At 41.0% G+C, this 16,922-nt stretch overlaps 2 protein-coding genes across 3 annotated transcripts in view; one reads left to right on the top strand and one right to left on the bottom strand.

Moving 5' to 3' along the window:
- Window positions 1–5,545, bottom strand: part of LOC143844228 (DGAT1/2-independent enzyme synthesizing storage lipids-like) — a 44,942-nt gene extending 39,397 nt beyond the window's left edge. For both annotated transcript variants that reach the window (XR_013233876.1, XM_077351200.1), the window contains exon 1: window positions 5,023–5,545. The gene's annotated coding sequence lies outside the window, so the exon portion shown is untranslated. The remainder of the gene's footprint in view (window positions 1–5,022) is intronic.
- Window positions 1–16,922, top strand: part of LOC143844769 (DGAT1/2-independent enzyme synthesizing storage lipids-like) — a 200,683-nt gene that overhangs the window by 119,308 nt on the left and 64,453 nt on the right. The window lies entirely within an intron of this gene.

Here is a 16,922-nt window from a genome sequence, read left to right as displayed (position 1 = left end):
GGTCCATTCCACACAGTGCTAATGTTGCCGAACTATTACCATTGTGTAAAGCTATTTATGTTTCATTATTCACGACATCGTACACAATCTGCAACACTCCCGCAAAAATAGCTTTGTTGTAGCAATTTTTGGGGAATCCACAAAAGTGGATTCCCCCTTAAAAAACCGCTAGACTCTTGAGAACAACCTGCAACACATCCGAAAAAGACACGTGCGTTCTCAATATAGCGGTAGCAAGCATGTCCCTCCCTAATCTCTCACACCCGAGCTTCCGCCGCTTTTTCCTTAAACTGTCCAAAGCAACAAATAAGCGATCCTTCTTTGGCTGAAATCCCTCCACAAGCAATTGTCTGTAAAGTTTCCAAGCACAGTACAGCCCCCTGTTCGACACTGCCATACTTTCAGCCAGAAATAGCACTTGGGGGAGGGGGGGATTGTTTTTTTTTACTTTCAGAGCGTGTAAACGAGTAAGCGCCAGCTCCTAAGCCAGTTAAAAAGGTCTTTCTGATACATCGAATGAACGAATATGCGTTGCTACTGGTGTTTTCGTGTTTTTAAAAATCCGTTTTTAAAGGGAAACACGAACACAACAGTTACAGTATTTGCTGGCGTATAAGACTACTTCCCCCCCTGAAAAACATGCCTCCAAGTGGGGGGGTCGTCCTATACGCTGGGTGCACTTCAGTTGGGATAGACATAGCTATCCATAGTGGCCCATAGTACTGTATTTTGAGTGGAAATGTTGGGGGGTCGTCTTATACGCCCAGTCGTCTTATACTCCGGCAAATACGGTAATTGGCTGCTCTCTTTGATTGACAGCCAAGGGAGGGAGGAAGCACGGAAAAATATTGCCTCCTTTGTTTTGATTTAGGCGAGACTGGAAACTTATGTGTTACGGGAACAGCGCTAGTGGGAGAGCCTTTTCTTCTATTGAACCGGCTGTGTGTGTTACCAAGACCTGCCACTTTCGTTTCCAGAGCTTTTCAATAGCACTCAGACTTAGCGAAATTGCCCGTTGTGCGGAATTGCCGTTAAATCCCCGCCAGTTTCCTTCCCTCATCCTCAGTTCCACACCACACAGCCATCAATCCTCAGTTGACCAAAAAGAGCTGCCAGGGCAGCACAGGGGTGAGCCAGATGCAGGGAGAAGTTGTTGGGGTCAGCCAGGACAGCAGCCCCAGTTGTCCCATGCCTAAGACTGCCCCTACTCCCTGAAAGCTGAGGGGGGATGGGACTGTGGAGATGGAAATGAGGAACAAAGCTGCCGGTAACACAGGGCTTTCTGGCGCAGCATTCTGTGCATCATCTCATTCTGTTCTAGTGAGTCTTTCTGGCCTTCTACAGCAGTTTTTCGGTGATGTAGGAAACTGCAGGTAGAAAGGAGAAAGATATGGCCTCCTTCAGTTTATACTTCATAGAAGCAATCCTAAGAATGCTTTTGCTACTAGTGGAGCAGGTTCATTAGGGATTTAGTGAAAGATTTCTTTTAATGGAAGGGAGGTTCCATCTTTCATTGAAGGCCCCCCTCCCATTTGAGTCTGATGCTGCTCATTTACTTAAAGTTCTTGCTTCTTACTGTGAGTCAGGGTGGATTACATGGTGTAAAACAATGAAATTAAATACCAAGAGAGGTCTAATCCTTGGGGTGCATTGTGCTACTAAAGTAGCATTTCAGGGTAATTTGGACTGCAGCAGGATGGGGGAGCTGAGAAAACCCTGTTTTGCCGGCAGAAATTCCTTCCATCAGCAGAAATTATTGCCGGATCCAACTGCAGGTGTCTATTATTAAAGCTGGGTGGATTTCAATGTTCTACCATTATAAAGCACAAAACTCCATTTTGGATTTATCCTGTCATTATTACATTTGGTGTGGAGAAATCTGTTTTTAAATATCCAGTTTATTTCACAAGTACCGGCATGCAGTCTTGTGTTATTGGTACTTGTGAAATTCATCTAATAATTTTGGAGTTTAAAATTTCCAGTTTTACTCAATGGGGAGTGAAGTGTGGGCAATTTAGACAAAGCAGAGAGTCTTCAAATCGCCACCCAAATAACCGAGGCAATGGCAGCAATACTGGGGCCAGCGGTTCAAGAAAAGGCATTGCTTATGTCTGCCATGACCCCCCAGTCATGCACAGCCACCAGCCAATTCCAAGGCAGATCCCAAAGTTGCTGACAGTGCTGCTGAGGCTTAGCTTACGCAGAGAGTGCCTGTTCAAGTACAGCCCACATCTTCTCCTCTCCACCTTCACCCTTCTGATTACCAAAACACCAGCAATATATTTTATCTATGAAATCATAGAGTTGGAAGGGAACTCCAGGGTCATCTAGTCTGACCCCCTGAAGAATGAAGGAATATCACAACTATCTGCCCACCCACAGTGACACCAATTCCATACCCATCTGATGACACCCCACCCCCCCCCCAAAAAAAAACAGAATCCATGGCCAGTCTGGCCTGGAGGAAATTTGCTTCCTGACCCCAAATTGGTGATTGGCATTTCCCTGGGCATGCAAGAAAGGGCCACAAGAGCCAAGCATGGACACAATCCCTTCTGCCCTGCCATTTACAATCTTCAGAGGTAGATTGCCAAAAGGCAGTCTAGCCCTGGTATACTAATATTATTCAATTTGCTGCTATCCTTGAAATTGTAAAAGTGCCAACAATCACCCATTTGTACAAAAAAATCTACAGAATACATGTGTAGGACCATGCACTTTTCTGCACATGACCCTGTATAATTAAACAGAAAACCAGATGGAAAAATAAACCTGGAATCTAATTTGAGCACCAATGAACATTTTATAGCTGCTACTCTTAATATACTGTAATAACAACTTAAACAATTGTTTCTATAATAGTATTTGCAAACTGTATAGTTTTGTTCTAAAAGGAACATTGTGAGATGAGTTTAAAAATCCCAGGAGCTTAAATTAATCCCTTCTATTTCTTTATAATCATAATACTTCAAGCTGAAAAAAAGATTTTGATATCTCACCACAAGTTAAACCACTTGGCAATATCCACAGCTTTTGAAATGGATGTGACTATAGGTGCCGTCCCACTTGAAATATTTTCCTTTGCTTAGAAAGTCTTCTTGCTGCTTGATTCAGGAGGCAAGCAGTGATATGGTTCAAGTGACTGCTCACTTTGCAGCTATTTGAATGCTGGAGGTGTTTATCTTTCTCATCTCTAATTCAATAGTAGACTTTTTATATCACGTTACGATTCATATCTTATTGAAACTAATTATTAAGTTACCTATTAGCTTTGTGCAATGGTCTTTGTTCTAGATACTATGCTATAGACTATCAACTGTGTAAGTAACAGATTTTAAAAGTGTACTTCATTTAAAGAGACATAAAATGAATGTTACTACATAGAGATGTTGATTTTGATAATGAAACTGTGAAACAAAGTGTGTGTATTTGCTTCACAGTAATCCATGTCATATACACATTTGGTTTTCTAGCACATCTGTGGATTGTTTCTAAGTAGTAATTCAGTTGCACCATACTTCACCATACAGCATCTTTGCTTAATATCTTTTGTTGTGCTTAAGAAATTATCACAGACATGTTTCCTTCCACCCTTGAAGGAGGGCTCATCTTCTTCTCCCAAAGTTAGAGTTTTGGCTACAAAGCTTTAGGGAACATGCAATCATGTGGGAGGTGCTGGGCAGTGAATGAATAATCAGGAATTCATACCAGTACACTGGACTCACTTCCTGGCAAAGGGGTGGGATGGAGGAAAATTGCATGGTATTTTAAGTTTATGGGAATGTTTTTCCATGGAGAGTTTAAGAGATTGATCTACAGTACAGCATTATTGGTGGGAAGCTCTAGAAGGAGGTTGATTTGTGATTCTAATAAAAGGGATGATGTGGGGAAATGTTCTTGAGTAGTGGGGATTTATTATTATTATTATTATTATTATTATTATTATTATTATTATTATTATTATTATTATTATTATTATTATTATTATTATTGGATTTATTACCTGCTGTTATCAGTCAAACCATTTCACAGTGGGTTGCATAATATAATATCCCACATAAAAATACATAAAAACCATTAATCCCCTATTTAAAAACATAACATCCCAGTGGCAAAAACTATCCTTCTACCTCATAATCTGACAACTCCATCCCCTGCACCTAACAGAACAATGTATAGATGCTGGCTCCACTGCATATGGTCTTGTCTAGAGGGGCCAATCTGATCTCCTACACCTGGACCTCAACCAAAAACCCGGCAGAAGAGCTCTGGCCCTGGTCAAGGCCAGGTGAACCTCCCAGGGGCAGGATATGAACAACAAGTTGGTACCCAGAGAACATAAAGCTCGGGGGGGGGGGTCATAAGGCAGCAGGGGATCCATCAGATATGTGGGTCCCAGACGACGTAAGGCTTTTATAGGTCAAAACCAGAACCTTGAACCAGATCCGGGCTGCAACTGGCAACCAATGCAGCTGCCTCAGCACAGCCTGGATGTGGGCCCTCCAAGATGTTCCTGTGAGCACACTAATGGCTGCATTAAAAGAAACCACCCTACATAAAGAGCCTTCACCAGGTACAACTACTGCCCCACAACAGGGTGCTTTTGCTTTAAAAATCACCAATACTCCCTCACGGCTGCATGATAGAGGAAGTGAAGCTACCTACCACCTGGTTTTGCAGCCACACAAGGTCAGCTTAACTGTTTGTAGCTTTAACGGTTACATTCCCTCTTAGAGATGCAAGCTACTTGTTAAAAGACACCTGAGAGCCCTTTTGGGTTGCAGTGGAAACGCTACACAATCCCAATCACATACAAAGGGTTTTACTATCATTCAGCAGCCCCAAAGTACCATCCCTGCTGCTTTGTAACAAACCCCTTCTAAGTGCAAAGGGGGTGTTTTTAATAATACAACCCTTTTGCCTTTATTTCCTAATTTTAAATCTTTGAGACAGCACAAGCATATCGAATCTTCTGAGAAGAGGAAAGAAAGAAAAGAAAAAAACCCAACTGCTTCAACTGACCTGATCAGCTGGATAGACCTGCCTCCTGGTTTAAAGACCTCCTCGGATCTTTCATCAGATAACGACATCTTAGAGGGAAAATTTTTGGGCTCCTTTAAAGACTTATCTCCCATGGATCAGCAACTGATCACAGACAGGCCGGAGTACCTGAGAACCAGCTTACTGAAAAGCACAGCCAGCACAACTCCCTTATCTACTCCGTCAACCCATCCATCAAATATGGATGCGCCTAACCATGACTCCAACATGACTATTATTGCCCCTCATAACAAGGATTCACCAACGGAAACAGCGCCTGAGAGAAATAAACATCTAGGACCACCAACCAATGCTCTTACGACACAGGGGGAGGGAAACTGCCATAAAAGGGATAATATTGAGACAGCACATAGACACAATTGTCCAGGAAAGGGTAATGGCAGTGTTTTCTTTGACCCTAACAAATCTCTTGAGCAACTAATTGAAACTGATTGACTCTTAAAGGACCCCTCTCTCCCAGCAATCAAGATCCTCTCCTGGAATGTTGCTGGCTGGAAAAGTAAGGTGAATGATCCAGATTTCATATGTTTTATCAAAGGTTTTGATGTGGTTCTATTACAGGAGACATGGTCACATTATGAAATTAGCTTAGAGATATATGAATCCCATTCAGTATTAGCCTACAAGTCCAAGGGGCACTACAGAGCAGGATTAACCCTCTTATGCTCCCAACAGGCAAGCATAGAACTCACTGCTCTATCTGTCTGTAGTCCTATTGCTCAGGCCTTCTTCCTAAAATTTTCCAACATAGCTTTAATAGTAATTAATGCTTATTTCCCTCCTTGCCTGGACCAGCAAAACTTGCACTTCCACTGGAGCCGCTTCACAATATTTGTTGAGGAGCTTGAAGCAAAATTTCCCTTGATGGAAATACTGCTTGCAGGAGATTTCAATGCAAGGATAGGCAATGATGGCTCTGCACTTTCAAGGGCATTGGGCTTGGACCCAGGTGAACTCCTACCCAATTGTCTTTCTGATACAAGACATTCCACAGACTCTCATATAAATAATGCCGGAATCTCATTGGCCAAATTTTGCATACGTTTTGACAGATTGATACTAAATGGCTTGTTCCCCCAAGAATATCCTGGGGAATTCACATTTGCCTCTGGGAGAGGTAGCAGTGTGATTGACTGTATATTGTTTCCCCCTGCTTTGAAAGACCAATTAGAGGTATTTTGGAGACCACACTGATAGCGATCACCTCCCACTGATATTGACCATCATCTTCTCCCCTAAGGTCATCTCCACCAATTATGGGCTCTGAAAATGTCCAAGATACCCTATGTAGGATCCTGTGGTCACAAAGCACTGCTGGAAAGATCAAACATCTATTTACTGCCAGTACTCTAACAACATTTAACTCCATACCCAACATCAATGATAATCCTTCTGTGGTTATAAACAATTACAATAATATAATCACTCGCATTCATCAGCTATTTAGCCCTCAATCAAACTCACAGAAAATAACCCAAAGAAGAACCCTAAATCCCTGGTTTGATGATGAATGCTGTAAATTAAAATCTCAAATCCGTGCCATTTATCGTGATTATAGGGAATCCAGTGCTAAGCTTATACCTGCAGAATTCAATAATAATAATAATAATAATAATTTTCATTTGAAAAATCAATTATATCAACTAACAAAGAAAAAGCAAAGTGATTATATTAAAAACAATGAGAACAACTTGTGCAGGTTATAATTACCAATAATACAAGACAATTCTGGATCCTAGTTTCAGGAGCTTTTCATGAGAAATCTTCTTTAACAAACTTCATCCCCTCCCTTACTTGGTATGAATATTTCTTAAACCTATTCCATGAGGACAGAGTAAGCTCCTGTAGCCTCCCCGAGATCAACCTGTCAGATATCCCAAACTGGGCCCCAGTGATGCCTGATGAAGTCAGGGCTTATATTGATCAACTAAAGCCTAGAAAAGCACCAGGACCTGATGCAATCCCTCCTGAGCTGCTTAAAACCTTCCCAGACTGGTGGGCTCCTCTCTTGGCTGCTCTCTTTACTGTAATTAACAAAACAGGCTTAATGCCTGGCTCATGGACAGATGCAATCCTTGTTCCAGTATTTTAAAAGGGTGACCGCTCGCTCCCAACCAATTATAGATCCATCAGCCTTCTCTCTATTGTTGGGAAGATATATGCCAAACTCCTATCAAATAAACTTACCTTGTGGTTGACTAAGGAAAAGATTCTAGGCCCTGAGCAGGTTGGATTCTGTCAAGAGGAAGATCTGAGTTCAAAGCGATCTGAATTCAACAGGATTGACAATGGAATAAACAAAGTGAGTGCAGACTCTGCCCAGTATCCTAGTTTCTCCTGCACCCTTTTATTTGGCTGCTCCACACAAGGCAGCAGTTGGCTCATCAAGAGCCAGTATTGCCCTTGTGCCTCATTTAAATTTGATTCTGCTCCAATCAGTACCTCAGCTCAATAGGCCAGGGACTACAATTACCACATACATAGTGCTTTATATGAAATGGTGGGTGCTTGCCCCAAGGAGCTTATGATCTATATTTCAACAGAAGTAGAGGCATCTGAGTGTGAGAAGAGAAGCTGTAAGCAACAAGCAGGAGTCATGAAACTGAAGCATCCAGGGTAATGAGATTAAAATGAGCAAAGGCATTTAAATGGGTTTAGTTGATAATCAGAACGAGGGGGCTAGGTAAATTAAAGGCTTCGGGACAAAAGGTGAGATTGGAGGTAGAGATGGAAGAGATTAGAAATTAATTGCCAGTTAAAGAAGTCCTAAGCATGTCATAAGAGCCTCTTGTGGCGCAGAGTGGTAAGGCAGCCGTCTGAAAGCTTTGCCCATGAGGCTGGGAGTTCGATCCCAGCAGCCGGCTCAAGGTTGACTCAGCCTTCCATCCTTCCGAGGTCGGTAAAATGAGTACCCAGCTTGCTGGGGGGTAAACGGTAATGACTGGGGAAGGCACTGGCAAACCACCCCGTATTGAGTCTGCCATGAAAACGCTGGAGGGCATCACCCCAAGGGTCAGACATGACTCGGTTACCTTTACCTTTACCTTTAAGCATGTCATAAAATGATCTTGTTATCTCCTCTCTTTTTTGAACATCTTCCACAGAGTCACCTGTAGCTCAATCATTTTCATCCCTTTCTAAATAACTGTTAGTTCATCACACAAAATACCCCAAAATAAAAGAAATTAAATCCTCCCTTGATCATTGCACCATCTTTGCCCACCTTGTTGACAAATATAGTAAGAAAGAGAGTCCAAAGCTCTTTGCAGCTTTTCTGGACCTTAAGGGGGGCCTTTGAGTCTATCCCTAGAGATCTTCTCTGGGATAAGCTGTTAAAGGTGAAGATAGATAAAAGGCTCCTATATCTTATAAGGAAACTCTATTCTTCTACCTGTTGCCAAGTTAAAGTCACCCCCCTTGGGAGTATTACTCCTAAAATACCAATCAACAAAGGGATAAAACAAGGATGCATTTGGGCTCCCCTCCTATTTAACCTTTTTATAAAAGACCTTGCTCCGTCCATATCCCCCAATTCAGGCCATAGCCCAAAAATTGGTTCTCTTCACATCCCACTGCTTTTATACGCATATGATGCGGTAGTGCTGTCCCATTCACAAATCGGCTTAAAACGCTTACTGGTTCAATTCCTGGACTTCTGTGAAGTAAACAAACTTGCTCTGAAATTTGAGAAGTCAAAAATTATGGTTTTTGGAAACCCTTGGAAGCCTCTTAAATGGAATGTAAGAGGTAACAACATTGAACAAGTTAAAAGCTTCAAATACTTGGGAGTATTTTTTCACCATAATGCAAATTGGGCTACACAGAGGAAATATGCAATCACATCTGCAAAAACTAGTGCCCTGGCAATTACACGTTTCTTCTACACCAGTGGTAAACTGTATGTGCCAGCAGCCCTCAAAGTATTCAATGGGAAACTAAGTGCCCAACTGTTCTATGGCATCCCTATTTGGATCAATGCTTTTAACCAAGCAGTCGAAAGTCTCCAATCTGTCTTCCTTCGTAAAATCCTTGGGACCCCGAACTGTGTCTCTTACGCAGTCCTATGTCTAGAAACCAGCCAAAGACTATTGGAAACCAGAGCATGGTTGTTAACAATCAAGTTCTGGCTTCGCATTCATTTTAGATCTGACCCCAATAGTCTAATTTCCCTCATGCTATCTGAACATGAGTCATCTACTTGGTTAAGACACATTGAGGGAAAAATTAAATCTATAGGGATATCTTTAGACTCCTTGTATCTGATATCTGAAAAGACTGCATTTAATTCAATTAAACGCAGACTGTTAGACATAGAACTGCAGGAACTTAGCAGTAAAGTTAGAAACGTTTGCTCACCATTAAGCTTGGGGATCTCACCAAGCTCTCAGCCCCTAGCTGCGTACTTCTACCATCAAATCATCCCACAACAGCGTAGAGCATTCATGTTAGCTAGAACTAATGCTCGATCTTCTGCTGTTCTATATGGGAGATTTCAACAGATCCAGTATTCAGCTAGGTTGTGCCCATGTGGACAATGCTGTATAGAATCAATTACACACGTTTTCTTCCATTGTCCATTTTATTCTTCGATCCGAGCTAAATTTCTTAACTCACTGCTTGCCATGAGAAATCGTGAATGTATTATGTCCTACCCTAAAGCATGATCTTTGCCTTTGTTTTCACTAGCAGTGGATCCTTTTGCACTTTCCCTTCTTATATTGTACTTTTATATGCTATTAAAGGCTTGTTGTTGTTGGTAAAGAACTCACACTTTGCCACTTTCACTGCCATCTCAAGTCTTTATTATTACAGTACTAGACCAGTAGTCAAATTACAAGATACATAAAAACATCTGGCATTAACAAGATAAAAAAATCATTGATAACTAAAATATTATAAAATATAAAAACATTCCAGCTATAAGAATTATTCTGGTTTTAAAACTCACAAGCATTATCTCAAGCAATTCAGACTATCTCTACCTAAGTTGCTCCAAATCCACCCAGGTCTTCCTTGTTTTGATAGCTCTCCAAGCAAATCTGGCCACAACAGAAGTTATTTCTGTGCTTTTGTCTGACAACTTGTCTTTGATTGCCTCTGAGTTGGGCTTATTCTGTAGGGAAGGTATAAGTTCTCCCCTGAATTGATTTGTATAGCCTACATTGGAGTAATACATGTTCAGATGTCTCAATGCTCCCATCCAGGCAGATGCATAAACAATCATAGATGGGTATTTTTTTGAATAAGCCTTCCCTAAAGCGGATGGGAGCATGTTCTATCGTAAGAGAGTAAATGATCTCCTATGTTCTGGGAAAACAAGGTTAGTTAAATAAGGTAATGGCCTCAAATTATTAAGTGGAGGCATTGGAAAAAATGGATTTTTTACTTGATTGAAATCCTGTTGGCAATGGATATCTAGGATTCTTTGTTTTATTGTTTCCTTTGCTCGGTTGAAACCCAGTGATAGTATTAACTGTTGGGATAGACCATATGAGCAAAGTTTTTTCTCAAGAGTGGATATCCACGGCACAACCAATGATTCAGACATCATTAGGTAAAGCAAACCCTTTGTGGAAAAAAGCAATTTTAACCAGTACATGGATGTACATATCCATATTCTGGTCTGGACAGAATACATTCCTGTTTCCACCCGGATTGCAGCGTTGGAAATGCTGGTTGGTACATGGAGCAGGGATCTTAAAAATTTAGCCTGGGTCTTTTCTAGGCTGGAAATATTGGCATTTATACACAATGGGGCCCCATACATCATCTGTGCTAGAGGTTTTGCCTTGAACAGCTTAAGGGCTGTGGGAACATTACGCCCACCTTTGTGCCAGAAGAATTTCTGAATGGCACCTGAGCTTCTCTGGGCATTTGAGGAAATATATGATATATGGGAGTTTCTACGGCCATTTGATTGGAATAGTACTCCCAGATATTTGTAAAATCTGACCTGTTCTATGGTTGATGAATTGAGATGCCATGTATATGTTTTAGGTTTGTTACCAAAACCCATAATCTTTGTTTTTGATTGATTGACCTCTAGCAGGTTCAATCGGCAGTAAGTAGTCTGTAGAACCAAGGCCTCATTCCATTTGGTGTTCTTCATGACAGGACAGCGTCATCTGCATAGAGCAGTAGCGAGATATGTTTGTTAGCTAATCTGGGGGGATTTAATTCACTCTAATCATAGAGTTGGAAGGGTCCATACAGGCCCTCTAGTCCAACCCCCTGCTCATGCAGGATCAGCCCAAAGCATCTTAAAGCATCCTATTGATCCACTTGATAGAATTAGGGTTCATACCACATTTTACCAACTTGTCAACAAGAATATCATGTGGAACCTTATCAAACGCTTTACTGAAATCCAGATAACTATGTCCACAGCATTCCCCTGACCCAGCAAGGCAGTCACTTTCTCGAAAAAAGAGGTAAGGTTGGTCTGTTATGACTTGTTCTTGAAAAACCCATGCTGAATCTTAGAAATCACAACTCTCTGTTTGATCAATCAAAAGGTTACAATCATTTTGTTTATCACCATGTCATCAGATAGATGTAGATTACCTTTAATGGCATAATATTCAAGTAGATAAAGATATCTACCACTCAGTTGAACATAGGTGGTGTACAATAAAATCAAAATTCCACAGTCTAACGGGTTTTATGCCAAGAATGAGGAACAACATATGATTTGTTTTGAATGCTGTAGACTTCGTGCACAAGAAAAAGTTGCAGGCTGTTTTATTTTTTTGGATGCGGAGAAAGCCTTTGATAATGTTTGTTGGGATTTTTTATTTGAAACACTAAAAGCCACAGACTGTGGTGATACTTTTTTATTTTATTAGGCAAATATATTCGGATCAAGAAGCAAGAATCCTAGTAAATGGAATGCTTACAAAACATTCTATTAATATAAATAAAAGCACCAGACAAGGATGAGAGAGGTGAGTAGCGGGGTACCTCAGGGCTCAGTGCTCGGCCTGGTACTTTTTAACATATTTATTAATGATCTAGATGAGGGGGTGGAGGGACTACTCATCAAGTTTGCAGATGACACCAAATTGGGAGGACTGGCAAATACTCCAGAAGATAGAGACAGAGTTCAACAAGATCGGAACACAATGGAAAAATGGGCAAATGAGAACAAGATGCAATTTAATAAAGATAAGTGTAAAGTTATGCATTTGGGTCAGAAAAATTAAAAGCATGCCTACTGGATGGGGGACATGCTTCTAGGTAACACTGTGTGTGAACGAGACCTTGGGGTACTTGTGGACTGTAAACTAAACATGAGCAGGCAGTGTGATGCAGCAGTAAAAAAGGCGAATGCCATTTTGGGCTGCATCAACAGGGGCATCACATCAAAATCACAAGATGTCATAGTCCCATTGTATACGGCACTAGTCAGACCATAACTGGAGTACTGTGTGCAGTTCTGGAGGCCTCACTTCAAGAAGGACGTAGATAAAATTGAAAGGGTACAAAGGAGAGCGATGAAGATGATCCAAGGACCAAGCCCTATGAAGATAGGTTGAGGGACTTGAGAATATTCAGCCTGGAGAAAAGGAGGTTGAGAGGGAACATGATAGTCCTCTTTAAGTATTTGAAAGGCTGTCACTTGGAGGAGGGCAGGATGCTGTTTCTGTTGGCTGCAGAAGAGAGGACATGCAGTAATGGGTTTAAACTTCAATGATATAGGCCAGATATCAGGGGGAAAAAATTCACAGTCAGAGTAGTTCAGCAGTGGAATAGTCTGCCTAAGGAGGTGGTGAGCTCCCCCTCACTGGCAGTCTTCAAGCAAAGGTTGGATACACACTTTTCTTGGATGCTTTAGGATGCTTTGGGCTGATCCTGCGTTGAGCAGGGGGTTGGACTAGATGGCCTGTATGGCCCCTTCCAACTCTATGATTCTATGATTCTATGATTCTATGTACTTTGTCTCCATTGCTATTTAATTTGGTATTAGAAATGCTGGCAGTTAAGATCCAAGCTACAAAGGAGATCACGGGAATTAAAACTGAAGGTGAAGAATTCAAATTGAAATGCTACGCAGATTATGTGGTTTGTACCGTAGTGAACCCGGTAACATCGATTCCACCAATCTTAGATCTACTGAAAGACTTTGGACTCTAATCAGGATATAAAGTCAAAACTAAAATTGTATTACAAGGAGTTTCAAACTCGGAGGTGCAAATCACCAAAGAAAATACTGATTGTGGAATCAATCCCAAATGGGTAAAATATCTTGGTATTTATTTAGATAAAGTTTTTCAAGAACTCTTCACTGGCGATTATGAAAGACTTTGGAGTACTATTCAATCTGATATTTAGAGGTGGGATGATTTGAAATTGTCTTGGTCAACCCGAATGGCAACAGTTAAGATGAATATACTGCACAAATTAAACTTTTTATTTCAAATGTTCCAATGGAGATTGCAGAGAGAACATTTAAAAAATGGAAATCCGTGATTAATAAATTTATTTGGAGTGGAAAAAGGCCAAGAGTTGCCTTTAAAATACTTCAAAATAAGAAGAAGAGAGGAGGACAAGGTGTTACAAACTTAAAGCTATATCATCATGCAGCAGCACTTACGTATATAGTAGATCGCATATGGGAACCACAGACAAGAGAACTCATCTTTGAAAAAGAGACAATAGATAATAACTTTCATGAAAGACTTTGGCCATCGGGAAAACAAAAAAAACACAATTTCAAATTCTTGGATTATCGGATTATTGAATGTATGGACAAAGTACATAAAAAGATTATCCCCCGCACAATCAGTACTAAAATCGCCAATTGAAGCATATTTCAGTAAAGTCCAACAGAAAAGATTCACTTGTCTTCAGTACAAAGATCTGCTATCCAAATCTGACAAGTTTAAAGAAATCCAGGTAAACAACATCTTGAGTCTTGAGTTTCTTGAGTCTTCTAGACACTACTCAAAGTGTATCAATGACAACTGGCATGATGGTAACCTTCTTCCAGAGGTGCTCTAAGTCTATTTGTAGGTCTATTTGTAGTTGCCTCAGTCAGATAGTTAATTTGTGTTCTGTAATTCCAGATCTACCCAAGTTCTTGGAAATTATAAATGCATCTTCTAATCTAACTAACATGGCAAACTAGCAGTATTACTACTGTCAAGTTGCAGCCAACATATGGTCACCCTAGGGTTTTCAAGGCAAGAGACATTCAGTGGTGGTGTACATCACCTGTCTCTGCAAAGTGGCACTGGTATTCCTTATTGGTCTCCCATACAAATACTAAGCATCTGAAGAGATCAGGCAAACCTGAACTAGCCTGGAGTATCTAAGTCAGAACCTAAAGTCCTGCTCTGACCTGCAGACACGATTCCACTGTGGCCTACAAGGCCTCTGGCTCAGTGGCTGCCCAAGATCTTCACCTGGCATGGCATATACCACCCACCTAGTTTTCCCACCACTTAGAGTGGCTTCTCTCTCTCTCTCTCTCTCTCTCTCTCTCTCTCTCTCTCTCTCTCTCTCTCTGCTTAACTCCTGCCACTACAGCAGCCTTTGTAGACAATCCAGTATCTGGTTATCATGGGAACAACTTACAGTCTTGTTCACCACTGGGGGAATAGCCACTTTCCAATGGATTGCCACCCACTTCCTCCTGGTGCTCCTTTTTAAAATAGTGTGGCTAAGCTAATGGAGGTCTATGTGGTAGAGAGAATGACTAACAGCATCAAAAGTTATAATTTATTTTTAAAGACAAAAAAGTCCACACACTTACTCTTCCTGAACCCATATGTTGCACCTTCATCTCTGCTATAAGAAATATTATTTCCTCAGATACCTGTCGGATCAGCATGAATACTTTTCAGGATCTCCATTTCTCAACCTTATTCTCTCACTGTGATCTTCACATTCTCCCTCCCCCTCATCTTGTTCTAATAACACAACCACCAATTCCTCTGAGAAACTGCACACCCATTCATCAAGGGATGGTCTTGTGACTCCATGGATTTTCCTCACGAGAGAACAAAATGAACAAGCAGTACTTCTGGGAACGCCTGGCATTCCACTTCACTGAGGGAGCATTGAGAGTAATACGGGCCATTCCAGACAAAAGAATCAGCAAGAATAAACTCAACTGTAGCCCCATTAGTATTTTCCCTGGAGTATCTCAAGGGAATGAAGAAAAGGGTATATATTTGGGATAGAAGGGCATCCACTTCAGCCTATCTATTTCAGGATTGTGCTTCATCACCCTAACTCTAGAAAATGGTCAGGTTTCAGGGTCACACTACCTATGAATCTTTCTCACATTTGAAGCTCCTTTCCAGAGTCTGCTCCCTGTCAGGAACATTCCTTCCAATTTTATTCCAATCAACCTCTCAGTATCATGCTGAATTCTCCTCCTTTCAGAGGTGTTCAGCTTCCCAGCCTCTCTTCCTCTTGAAACCACATGCTGCATCCCTTGTCTCCTGCTACAAGAATGACTGATCAGCATAATTACTTTTCAGTCCTTACTATAGCACTTCCCCTCCTTTTCTTGTCCTTGGGGACACACAGCACACATTCACAGTTTGGTTACACTTAAACTACTTCTGAGTGGACACATTTGTTTAGCTAGACTGGTTCCACTCATAGATGCTGTTTAATTTTTCATCATTGCATTTTTATTTCAGTACATTGCATCTTAAAAAATGGCCCTCCTTGCCCTGCCTTTCTTTCTTTTGGACTAGTGGTTAAGAGCAGTGGAGTCTAATCTGGTATGATTTCCCATTCCTCTGCATAAAGACTGGGTGATCTTGAGCCAGTCACTCTCAGAAGTCTCTCAGGTCCGCCTGTCTCACAAGGTGCTCTTTGTGGGAAGAGGAAGATAAGGCAATTGTAAATCACTTTGAAATGTCTTAGAGTACAGAAAAGCAGGGTATAAAACCCCACTTTTCTTCAACTGTACTCAATTCAATTTTATTTCAGTAAGCAAAGGTTTCTTTCTCTTAAACACTGTGTGATCATAATTAAATGCACATGGACAAACTAAAATAGAACACGTAGAATTAGGCAATATGCAAATCAACAGGATGAAACACTATTATGTAAGTTTCTAAAGCTGCTGATTAGTGATGTCTTAGAGAATAACAATTGCACTATTAAAGGGCTGGTTTTCATATTGCGTTTGGTCATATCCTGTGGTATTCTAAGCAGTATCACATTTATACAGCCGAAGTTTTCAAACTGCATTCCACAATCTCCTGAAATTCCTGGGAAGTTTATCAAGAATTCTTCAAGGATAAATGCAGTCAGAGCCAAGTTTTCCAGGAAGATAGTTTAATTATCTCTACTAATCTTCCAGATTGTGTGGGCAAAAAAAAGGCTTGTTAACTGCCTGTATGAATTCAGTTTCACCATTGATCACCCCACAAATATTCTTAAATCGGTAATGCAGATAAATAAGATTTTTTTTAAATGGATTGTAGAGGGAAAAGACCCACAATAGTGTAAGTGAGGTCTGAACACAGACATTACCAACATTTTTAAAAAATTGCAGTAGCAACCCTCATTGCTGATTGGACCAAATTCCTGCCGCTTCATAACATTGGAGCAAGTCCAGGCCTAGCCTGACTCAGGCCCTCATTTGCCCTGCAGCAAGGGAATACCTGGGGCACTTTTTTAGTTTTGTTTTAAGAATGTGATATTGCATAAAATAAAATAAAAAGCAGAGACATCACCCTGCCAACAAAAGTGCATTTAGTCAAGGCTATGGTATTCCCTCTTGTGGCGCAGAGAGGTAAGGCAGCAGGCATGCAGTCTGAAAGCTCTGCCCATGAGGCTGGGAGTTCAATCTCAGCATCCGGCTCAAGGTTGACTCAGCCTTCCATCCTTCTGAGGTC

Source organism: Paroedura picta, chromosome 9 (genome assembly GCF_049243985.1).
Source record: "Paroedura picta isolate Pp20150507F chromosome 9, Ppicta_v3.0, whole genome shotgun sequence".
NCBI classification, from domain to species: domain Eukaryota; kingdom Metazoa; phylum Chordata; class Lepidosauria; order Squamata; family Gekkonidae; genus Paroedura; species Paroedura picta.
This window is presented reverse-complemented; position numbering and strand designations above follow the sequence as displayed.